This window comes from Silene latifolia, unplaced genomic scaffold (genome assembly GCF_048544455.1).
Source record: "Silene latifolia isolate original U9 population unplaced genomic scaffold, ASM4854445v1 scaffold_88, whole genome shotgun sequence".
Taxonomy (NCBI): Eukaryota; Viridiplantae; Streptophyta; class Magnoliopsida; order Caryophyllales; family Caryophyllaceae; genus Silene; species Silene latifolia.
Window position 1 is genome coordinate 3,297,592 of NW_027413793.1, and position 11,136 is coordinate 3,308,727.

The window sequence follows — 11,136 nt, forward strand, 5'->3', positions numbered from 1 at the left end:
AATTCCAGTTCCGAGGGGTCGTCTCTTGAAAGACGGAAGTCGGGTTCATCCAAGTCTTCTTCCTCATCCTGTAAAGGCTTATTAAACACGTTATCTTCATCAAAAATAACTTGTACACTTTCTTCAATACAAAGAGTTCTCTTATTGAAGACTTTGTAAGCCTTGCTATGATCTGAGTATCCTATGAAAATCGCCTCATCACTCCTATGGTCGAAATTACTTAACCGGTTTTTACCGTTATTATGAACAAAACATTTACTTCCAAAGCAACGAAGATGGGAGATATTAGGTTTTCGTCCTCTAAGGAGTTCGTAGGGAGTTTTCTTAAGAATAGGTCGAATCATAGCACGATTATGGATGTAAGAAGTACTAATGGCTTCAGCCCAAAAGTTACGAGGTAAACCACTACACAAAAGCATTGTACGAGCCATATCTTCCAAAGTTCTATTCATACGTTCAACGACACCGTTTTGTTGAGGAGTTCTTGGTGCATAGAAGTTATGCCCTACACCATTAACTCTACAATATTCTATGAAAGCTTGGTTATCAAACTCGGTGCCATGATCCGTACGAATAGATACAAGATTAGTCTTATATTTGTTTTGAACACGTTTCATAAGAAAATCAAATTCATCAAACGTTTCGTCTTTTGAAGGAAGAAAGATAGGCCATACATACCTTGAGTAATCGTCTACAAGAACAAAGACGTACCTGGATCCTCCTCTACTTCTTACCTTCATCGGTCCACATAAATCCATGTGTACTAGTTCCAAGGCTTGATTTGTGCTTACTACTTTTTTCGGTTTCAACGATGATCTTACTTGTTTGCACCTTGCACATGTGTCACACATCTTTTCTTGGTCGAACTTGATTTTAGGTAACCCTTCAACCAGGTCCCACTTCTTGAGCTTGTTCAAGGTTAGTGAGCTAATGTGACCAAAGCATTTATGCCATAAACAAGGATCATCAAGTGTAACTTTCATGCACGAAAAAAAGTTAGTAGGCACAGCATTTAAATCTACCATATAGACATTTCTTTTCCTGTGGCCTTCTAGAATAACATTGCTAGTTCCTTCAATAATAATGCGACAACTATCAGTATGAAAAACTACTTTGTTACCTTTGTCGCATAGTTGAGATATGCTTAGTAAGTTATGTTTTAGACCGTCCACAAGATAAACGTCACTGATCGCGTGAGACTTAGAAATTCCGATTTTTCCAACGCCGATTACTTTTCCCTTTTTATTGTCCCCGAACGTCACTTTTCCTCCGTTGAAGGGTTTGAGTGAAAGAAATAGATTCTTATCTCCAGTCATGTGTCTTGAACATCCACTGTTAAGATACCATTGATTGTTTTCTTTCACCACTACCTGCAGAAAGGATTAGATACAGTTTTTAGGTACCCAAGCTAAGTTGGGTCCCTTATGATTAGTTACTCTATATACTAAATCTTTCCGAATCCAAACTCGTCTAATAACCGTTTTTCTAACCCTTGGGTTATTTTGCTTGGGAGGAGTTCTAGGTTTAGGGTTTTCTTTCGGTCTGGGAATTTCTCTAGGTCTATCATGACTGTTTACCTTGTGAACAGGTTTTTGAGGTCGACAAGGGTTTTGTGAGGTGCTAGGTTTCTTGGCATAGTCGAAGGCCATGTCATAGAACCAACGAAACTTATTGTTCCTTTCTTCGTTAGGTTCATTTATGGGGGTTTCATCATTCTCGTCAACTGTGTCAACAGTTTTAGCATGGTCGGCATTTTTTCGTATATCATGAGCCTTTTTGACACAATTGATTTGGATGTGACCCGTATGACCACAGTAATTGCAAATCAGATATTTAGGAAGATCAGCATACTTCCTTTTTCTGAAATCAAAATCCGAAGGTGTTGATTTGCATTTAGTGTGATCTCTACGGCTGTAGCACTAATGTCCTAACCCCATCTTCATATTGTTGTCAGATTGTTCGCTTAGGAAGTTTAGGACTTTCGTGCTACCCTCCCACTTTTCATGGACCTTCATAGCATATAAGAGTAGATCCTCAGGGTTTTAATCTCTTCTTGACATTTCGTGTGATCTATATCATTATCCTTTTTAAAGTTATCACGAAAGTCTTGGAATCGTTTGTTAAGAATAAATATAACATCGAAATGTTGTTTCTTAACGTTGATCATGTCGGTCTTAGATTCCTTTAATTGCTTTGAGAGAGAATCTATCTCTTTCTTTTGGTCTAAGATCACTGCTTCATCAGATGTGATCCTAGTTTCTAAAAGTTCTTTGGCTTTTCTAATTTCTAAAGTTATAGCTTCATTAGCTATAACTTTGGCTTGAAGCTGCTTGATGTTAAGCTTTAGGTCTGAAGTTATAGCTTCATTAGCTATAACTTTGGACTCTAATTCCTTCTTTTCAGCCATAGTAGAGTCTAACATTGTTGCTTTCTCAGCTATAACCTTAGACTTCAACTTCTTAGCTTTAGCCTTCAGAGTGTGATTCTCTTGAGCAATTTCGAGAATCTGTTCCTTTAGATCCTTTAGCTCCAAGTCCTGTTCGTGACACTTATCAAGAGATTGTTCAAAGAATTCAATTAAAGCATTTTTAGACAAATTCTTAACGCGTTTTTTAAGCTCAAGATAACTTACCTCTTCATCGTCATCTTCGCCTGATTCTCCGAGAAAGCAATGGTTTGAGTGAGAGTTTGTGCTTTCATCGTCGTTGTCGAAGATTAAGTCAAGACTAACACTGCTGAGACAAAGGTTGGCTACGTCATCGTCTTCAGATCCCTCGTCATCTTCTGAGTCAAGGTCTCCCCAACACGAAGCCATCATAACCTGTTTGAATTCTCTCTTTGTGTTCTCACGTTTTGTCTTGTCCTTGATCTTCTCCCATGTTCGACAATCCTTGATCATATGATCAGATTCTCCACACTTGAAGCAACCTCTATTTGAGAAAGATGACTTTGATTCTGTAACCTTTTTGTTGGACGACTTGTTGTTGTTATTGTAGGATGATTTTGTTTGTTTGTCCATTAGAGCACCGATGAGTTCTTGATAGGATAGGTTTTCAAGATCTCGTGATTCCTCCATTGTAGTGACTTTAGCACGCCACTTCTTAGTAAGGCTCCTAAGAACCTTTCTAGCAATGTCCTCAGTACTGAATTTCCTACCTAGGTTTTTCAGTTCGTTTATGATGCTTGAAAACCTTGCGGACATACTATCTAAGGACTCATTAGGCTACATAATGAATTGCTCATATTTTTGCATAAGCAAATCTATTCGGTGCTTCCTAACAATGGAAGTACCTTCATAAGCTATTTCAAGCCCATCCCATATCTCCTTGGCCGTAGAGCATGAAGAAAACCGATCAAACTTTGTAGAAGTCATTCCGTTTTGTAGGAGACTTATTGCTTTGGAGTTCTTTTCGGCCTTCTTGTAGTCGGCCTCGACATAGTCCTTTTCTTTCTTTTCATAGGTAGTGCCTTCCTCGGATCCTACAAAAATTTTGTGCGGTCCGTTTTGGATAATCCTCCAGCACTCCCAATCGTGACCTTTCATATAGTGAGTCATCATGTTTTTCCACAATCCATAATTCTTCCCATAAAAAACGGGACACTTGAGATATTTGGAATCCATTTATCACGTGATAGGCAGCGGAATATAAAATGATAAGATAAATGAATGAAAAACAAGATAGATCAGCCTCTTTGCGGTTAGGCAATCAAGAGCACGAGGCTCTGATACCAATTGAAGAGTCTATTGATCCAAAATACTCAAGAGGGGGGGGGGGGTGAATTGAGGATTTAAAACTTTTGAAAGCTTTTTCGATTATGCGTATGTAATTGATTATTTAAAGTTTATTGATTAAACTTTAACTAATCAACTAATGAATGTAAAGCGAAATAAACGAGCGAACGAAAAAGAGAGGAGACACACGGTTTTTGAAGTGGTTCATTTTCACAAGTCGAAACCTACGTCCACTATTTTCTATTAATAAATTTAGTACCTTTCTACGGATTACAAATTTTCTAACCCAACTCGTACAAGTACCTCTAGCTGTAACTCAATGAGTATCGTTAAATACTCGAGTGACTAACTTACGCTAATAAGAAAGCACTAATGATTCTACTAAAAAGTTCACGTTAATGAACAAGTAAGAAATCAAATAAGCACTATTATCTTATAACGATAACAATAATAACGAGTATACGAGTTTAAAACACACGACCTTTCAAAAATAACAAAACGGTTTTTCTGCTTTGAAACACACGGTTTGCTTTGTAAAAATAAGATCAATTTTATACTTAAGGTCTCTACTTTAAATGTTGTAAAGAGCAAAGTATTTATAGGAAGGAAAGAGCAAGGCAATTCGGTTTAAAGAAACCCTAATGGCTGAATAATAGGAGATATGTTAACAAATCATATCTTCTATTATTTCTTTCCTAAAAGCCTAAAAGATAATAGAGAATATTCCAAAAGATAGAATAAAATCTATTCAAATATTATCTTTACTATAAATTCTAAGATATGATAAGATTTCCTATATTAAGAATATCTTTTATCATAAACAAATATATTAAGTAAGATATACAAGATATGTAAAGATATTATTAAGGAATAAAATCTTTACCAAATACACCTTAGGTTACACGAGATGTCACGGCTCATATGCCTCGTAACTCGTGCAAACCCTAGCTCAATATATGGGTTAGAATTTAGGTTTTAAGAGAGGCTTTGGTGAAACCCTAATTAGTAGCATGGTCCAACTCATAAGTTTACCCAACACGACTACTAGTCAACGTTCAACCGAACTCCGCACTAAACCGGGCTTTAATAAATAAATACTTTTATCAAAACATTTAAAATAAATTTAAACAATTTTCAAAACAATTTTGAAACATTATATGTCATGTATAATAAACTCAGCATCTCAATGTTATAGTAGGAGAGCTATAACATTGAGCTCTTTTACTAGTAATGTTATAGCTGCAAAGCTATAACTTTACCAATTCAAGAAACTCTTTCTTGATTATCATTACGAGATAATCACCTATAGTATTCTAATCTTCAGGGAGATCTTCGAGTATAGGCTACGTCATCATCCAAGCTTGATTATCCTTTAGACGGACTCCGTCTTCATATAAATCTTGAATGAATCTTCACATCGTTTGATCTTGAATAGAGGCTTGACTATTGTATACTTCGATCACAATTTCCTTTGTTACTTATATTAAATAAGTTGAATCTAACATACTTAGACAAACGACTATGCGCAACAAGTATATAAATTATAAAGCACCTTGACATCATCAAAACATAAACATATAAACTATATGGTTCAACATCGTGTAATGTATATATTTTTTTTCTAAATTGTAGACCGGGGTTAAATCTACTCTTGCTGCACACAACGTTGGTGTTCCTCTTAAACCTAGATATCATACCGATGATTATAAGCAAAAATTGAATACTCCAACATTCGTAGCTTTGCACCAGCTGGCTGAAAGGAAGCTAGCTGTCGAGGAAGTACTCATGATTGACATCGGAGAGGATGTTATGGGTTTCGGTACAACTATTTTTATGGATGGGGAATCATTGTGTCAGTTTCTCGACCTTGACAAGTTAGATGCTATGCACATTGTAATTTGGATGAAGTAAGTTTTTTAATTAAAACTTGGCGTTTGGTTTTACGAATAGTGATGTTTATTTAAATCATCAATGAAAATAACATTCTTCGTTCCATTTGACGTAATAGGTACCTGTGTACACAAATGGTTGAGGGGAACTATGTTTCTCATGACTACGGATTCGTGTCACCTGAATTGTTCTCTCATAAGTCCTTTAGATACACATACACAGAGTACATCGATAGAATTGCTGAACGGTTAATGACGCCCAAAAGCCTATGTTTTGCCCCATACAATGAGAATCGGTATGTATAGTAGTTTATTATAATGAATCACGATTATATTCATTAATTAAAACGCTTACATGTATGTATATGAACTAACAGTTCAATTTTCAATATTTCATATCAAGCATTGGCTGCTAACGGCAATCAGTGTGAAAAAAGGCATAGTGTACTGGATTGACTCTTGCGAACATCCTCCCACTGAGAAATTTGTAAAGATGATGACTGAGTAAGTTTACAACCTTACATTATAATGTCAATTTTTATTGTATGACCTTTGAAGACTAGGCTCCTTTTAATGTCCCATCAGTATTACTGAGCCAAATGCTAATTATAATTTCCTGTATATATTTATGAATTAGTGTGTTTCAAACAATTGGAGCATCAAGTCCAACTTTTGTCACGATAAAAGTAAGTGTATTCTTAATAATTACTCCTATCATTTAATTTATGTTTATGCGAGAGGTTGATCTAATTTGGCTTATTTGTATGTGATTTATATAATAGTCTCCTCTACAACAACCAGGCAGCAACGAATGCGCCTTTTTCTATTGTCGGTCCATGTGGGAAATTATCACCCGAAAGTATATCAACATAGAGTCACCGGTTAGTGTGTTTTAATGACTATTTCAAACGTAACTTGGGTTTAATTCTGTGTAATATTTCACTTATTCTATCTATTTTGATTAATTATATTTTGATTTGTAGTTCCCACCTTCAATCAACAACAAAGACCCAACCTATTCAAAGGAAGACATCGCCGACATGAGAAATAAGTGGACCACTTATTTTCTTTCATTAACGGATGGTCAATAGTCTGCTCACTATGTATGTGTGTGTATATAGAGCCATGTGTAATTAGTTTTGGTTACACTGTTTATAATATTTTGATGCTGGGTTGATTAGATCAATCTGTGTAATATTCTGATATTGCAGGATTGAAATTTTGCAATGCGCAGCTGCTGAAATGCTATTTTGCAATAGCATTTCAGCGGAGCCTGCTACTGCAAAAATTAGCATTTCAGCGGCAGGAACATGTGATGTGACCATAATTGGCGCATATTTAGCCCCCGAATTACCATTGTTTCCATGCTTTTTAGTGCCTATTTGGGTCATTTCTTATCTTTAGTTCTTTGTTTTGCATATTCTTTGAGATTTTGATCCCTTGGTAGGAAAGGAGTAAGAATCTTGCATTTTCATGGCAAAACGAGGCTAAATTGATCGTATTCAATGACCAAGCATCAAGGAGAGACAAGACTAGAAGGCCTTTGTACATAGCATAGTAGAAGAGCATTGTTGAGAAAGGATCCTTGAGTCCCCAAGGAAATCCCCAAGGAATTCATGAAGAAAAGGGAAGAAAAGAAGAAGAAATAACGCTGCCATACAATCCGAACGGATTGTACACAATCCGTCCGTCCGTCCAAGCCCAATCCGAGCGTCCCTCAAAGGAATCCGCTCGGATTCCCCTCGCCAATCCGAGCGTCTTGCCCAAGAATCCGCTCGGATTCCTCGGCCCAGATCCGCCGTCCCGACTCCCATCCGCACGGATTTCAAAGACAAAGACGTTTTCATTCTTCAAGCTACGATAAGAGAAGCCCTTCTCTCGGAGAATACCGGAGTCTCCTTGCTCAACTTAAAAAGTGTAATTACTAGTTTAGCCCTTAGTTAACCCTAATGCATCCTCCCTAATTTTCACTATAAATACCCCATTAGTCTAATTAGAGGAGCATGTTCTTCTTATCAATAATTAGTGTAGTTAATATCAATCAAATCTCTCTTCAATATTGTAATCAAGTATTAATCATGTTTTAATCCAAGTTTTAGTTCTTTAATCTCTCTCTTGTTCTTCCTTTATTTTGGGTAATTGAAGATTATTTGGGTTATTATTGGGAGATTGACAACCTCTCAATCTAGGATTCAAGTACTTCTATTATTCTTGCTTTATTATTGGAATCATTAGTAGGTATAATCTCTTAATTCCTTTTTAATTATTGCTAATTACTTTCATTTATTCATCATGTTTCATTATGTTAGTATGATTGACAACCTTTCTAGCATGATCAATATGATAATGAGTGAGTAGTCTCTTAGCTAGGGTTTAATGGGTGATTAGGGGAAACCAACATGGGGAATGATTCACGCTTAAATTAATATGCTTTCATATCTTATTTGCTTGCTTGTTTTGATCTTAATACATGCACATGTTATATTTGATGAAATGCTAAGCCTATGAATCCTTGCATTTACTATCATCTTCTATCCTTTCAACTTGACTTGTAAGACATAACCCAACTCGAGTCTTGTTAGACCATGCATGTGTTGAGTAGGAAAGATTAAGTCGACTTGTAGGTGTTGTACAATCTAATCGATTCGGCTCCGGGACCCAAACTTTCCTAGGATTGTAAGATATAACCCAACTCAATCCATCACAACAATAATTGCTTGCTTATAATTTGAGAACATGTTTGTATGATCATATCCCATGAATCCCCTATGAACCCATGACACCCTAGTGCTTTTAATCAATTGTTTACACCCCTTATTTTATTTACCTTGCTAGTTTATTTTCATTGCTATCTTAGTTTAGTAACCTTCTACATCAACCCAATTTGTGACACCCCCCTAGACACCACTAGTTACAATAGAATTCTCATTTCAATACCCGTCCCTTGGGATCCGACCTTTACTTGCCTCTTTACTAATTGTAGAGTTGTTTGTGAAGTATAAATTGTTTTGTATCGACCATTGACCAACGACCACATATGCTTAATTGTGAACACGAAATGGCCTCGATCAAAAATGGCGCCGTTGCCGGGGACGGTGTTTAATTGATTTAAGATTTCTTTTATTGTTTTTAGTTGTGTCCTTTTTCACCTTGGGGAAGTAAAACTCCTCAAGGTTTGTTCTAATTGTTTTCTAGTTGTTTGATATTTTGCATGTCTAGAAGGTTACAAAGAGATTTGTTACCTTTTGACCGTGAAATCGAAAGAACCTTGACGAATAATAGGAGACTTGTTAGGAGGAATTTGGGAGGTGTTGGTGAAGTTGTTCAACCCACTAGTGAGTTTGTCAATCCTTTCGCAATAGAAGGAGAAGAAAACCCATTAAACAATACCACACAAAATCCACCTACAATGCCTAAATTCTCGTCACACTCTATACCCACCGAGGAGGATTTACCAAATGGTACTCCTACACCACAACATCTTACCGGAAACTTTATTGCCAAGTCCGCCTTCATCCAACTAGTTGAGAGGAGCCAATTCAGGGGAATGCCTAGTGAGGACCCTCATTCTCATATGGAAACCTTTTACGATTATTGTGAAGCTATCTCTCAAACGGGCGTGACTCAAGACCAAATAAGATGGGTCTTATTTCCTTTTTCGTTAATCGGCACCGCAAAGCAATGGTTGAAGGGCCTTGATAAGGCCACCCTTGGAATAGATTCTTGGAAGAAGTTAGCTCTAGCTTTCTACAAAAAATTCTACCCACCAGAAAAGACTAACATGCTAAGAGCTCAAATCACGGGTTTTAAGCAAAGGGATGAAGAATCTTTGTATGAAGCTTGGGAGCGGTTCAAAGGTATTTGTCGCTCATGTCCTCACCATGGACTTAGCGAATGGTTTTTAGTGCAACAATTTTGGAATGGTTTATATGAAGATTCAAGGAACATTCTCAATATGGGATCTAATGGAATGTTCACCGAAGTTGATGACAATCAAACATGGAACAAGATTGAGGAAATGGCGGTCCATAATTCACAATATAGTAGGCCTCGCAAGGCTACTAGAGGAGGAAAGTATGAAGTGGACTCCGTTACTCAATTGGGTGCTCAACTTAGTGCTCACATTGACACAATCAACTTGAAGTTTGAACAAGCTATGGCTAGACTTGAGGAAAACTCAAAATCATCAAAGCATCATGTCAATGCCATGACGGCATCCTCATCAATCCCAAGTGGGATATGTGAGAATTGTGGAACCTTGGGTCATGACTCAAGTGAATGTAGGGGAACAACCGAACAAGTTAATGCTTTCCAAGCTTACAAAAGTGGTACCCCTTATTCAAATTTTTACAATGAAAACACCAAGTTCCATCCAAATCTCTCATACAAAAGCCAAAATGTTCAAAACCCTCAAACAACATACACTCCACCACCCATGAGAAATCAAAATCAAAGACCCTTTTACAATCAAAACCAAGGCTACCAAAATCAAAATCCATACAATCACCACAATGACCAAGGTTTTGATGTCCAAAAAGCGGTCCTCCAAATGCAAAAGAATCAACAAGAATTTTTCACTCAAATGCAAAAAGATAGCCAAGCAAAAGACACCACCATCAACAACATTCTAGCTCACACCAAGATGTTGGAAACACAATTGACCCAACTAGCATCTTCGAGCTCACAAAGACAAAAGGGGCAATTACCACCTCAAAGTAATCCCCCTAGACATGAAACGGTTAGTGCCATTCACTTGAGAAGTGGTACAAGGTATGAGGCACCGAAGAAGCAAGTTGAGAATGAAGTTGTGAAAGCTAGTGAAAAGGAAGAAATTGTGCAAAGTCCCAAAGAAGGGGAATCATCAAAAGAAGAAAGTTCAAAGAAAAATGAAGACAAAGCCAAAGAAAAGGAGCCCATTGTGATTAGACTTCCTTTTCCAAGTCGTCAAGCCAAGCCCAAATTTGATGATCAACTTGGAAAGTTCATGGAGATTGTGAAGAACTTAGAAGTCTCAATTCCTTTCACGGAATTAATCAATCACGTTCCGGCCTATGCAAAGTACATGAAAGATATCCTCACAAAGAAGAAGTCGATCCGGAAACTTGAGACTATCGCCTTCACTAAGGTGAGTAGTGCAATACTTCAAGGGAGTTCACCTCCAAAGTTAAAGGATCCGGGAAGCTTCTCAATACCGTGTACCATTGGCGACACAACGATCAACAAAGCCTTATGTGATCTAGGGGCTAGTGTGAGTGTCATGCCGTACTCGGTGAGTAAAAGGTTGGGAATGGGAGAGCTTAAATGCACCAATATCACTCTTCAAATGGCCGATAGATCGACGAAGACACCATTAGGGATATGGGAAGATGTCCCCGTGCGAATTGGAAAGTTTTTCATCCCGGTAGACTTTGTCATTGTTGATATGGAGGAAGATTCCAACATTCCAATCATCTTAGGAAGACCTTTCCTACACACCGCGGGTGCGGTGATTGATGTGAAACATGGAGAGCTCAC

General features: G+C 37.3%; 1 non-coding gene across 1 annotated transcript; it reads right to left on the reverse strand.

The window, feature by feature from the left end:
- Positions 1-9,403: 9,403 nt before the first annotated feature.
- On the reverse strand, positions 9,404-9,510 carry LOC141640552 (small nucleolar RNA R71). Its single transcript, XR_012543047.1, has one exon. It is a non-coding gene; the product is annotated as a small nucleolar RNA R71 (small nucleolar RNA).
- Between the last annotated feature and the right edge of the window lie 1,626 nt (positions 9,511-11,136).